This window comes from Chaetura pelagica, unplaced genomic scaffold (genome assembly GCF_000747805.2).
Source record: "Chaetura pelagica isolate M959 unplaced genomic scaffold, ChaPel_1.0 scaffold703, whole genome shotgun sequence".
In the NCBI taxonomy this organism is placed as follows: domain Eukaryota; kingdom Metazoa; phylum Chordata; class Aves; order Apodiformes; family Apodidae; genus Chaetura; species Chaetura pelagica.
The window spans coordinates 181266-181928 of record NW_009952582.1 but is presented as its reverse complement, the minus strand read 5'-3'; positions in this window follow the sequence as shown (position 1 = coordinate 181928).

Genomic DNA, 663 nt, shown 5'->3' with positions numbered 1-663 from the left:
CTGCGGGGCCGCTGCTGCCGGTCCGGAGCCCCTGGTCCCGCACGGCCCCTCCCGGAGCGGGGGGCCCGGGAGCGCGGTCCGTGGGAGGTGCCGCCGGGCTGGGTCCCTGCGGGGCCGGGGAGCCCCTGGGACGGTTCGTCCTCCCCGGTGCTCCCGCCTGTGCTGCGGCGCTGGCCAGAGCCCCGCGGTGTCTCACGTTAGCAGCGGGCGCCTGGTGGGTTAGGGTTGTCTGGGCTTTAATGGAAGCAAAAATCTGTGATTTCTGACCGAAACAGTTTGCAACAAACCGCAGGTACGCGGTTGTGTTAGTGGTAGGTTCTGTTTGAGAACCAGTCTGTAAGAAACAGTTTCAAGTCACTTCTTCAGGGTTGGTTGACTTCTCTTGTATCTCACTAGCCGTAAGACAAAAGTTGTTGTGTTGTGTTTTTTTTTTTATAAGTAAGCTTTGTTTAAGATTTGCAGATAGAATAGTTGTGCATGTTGCTATCTTATGAATGATACTTTAAAATGTTTAGTGATGTATTTTAGTTTCTGGTGGTGGAAATGTTAATGGAACAGTGGAATCCCCATGACCGGAAGGTGTATTTGGCCTGTACTGGCTTAAACAAAGTAAAATATATGCATCTTATGTTTAAAATGGCAGAGATTTTTGTGTTGTTGTTT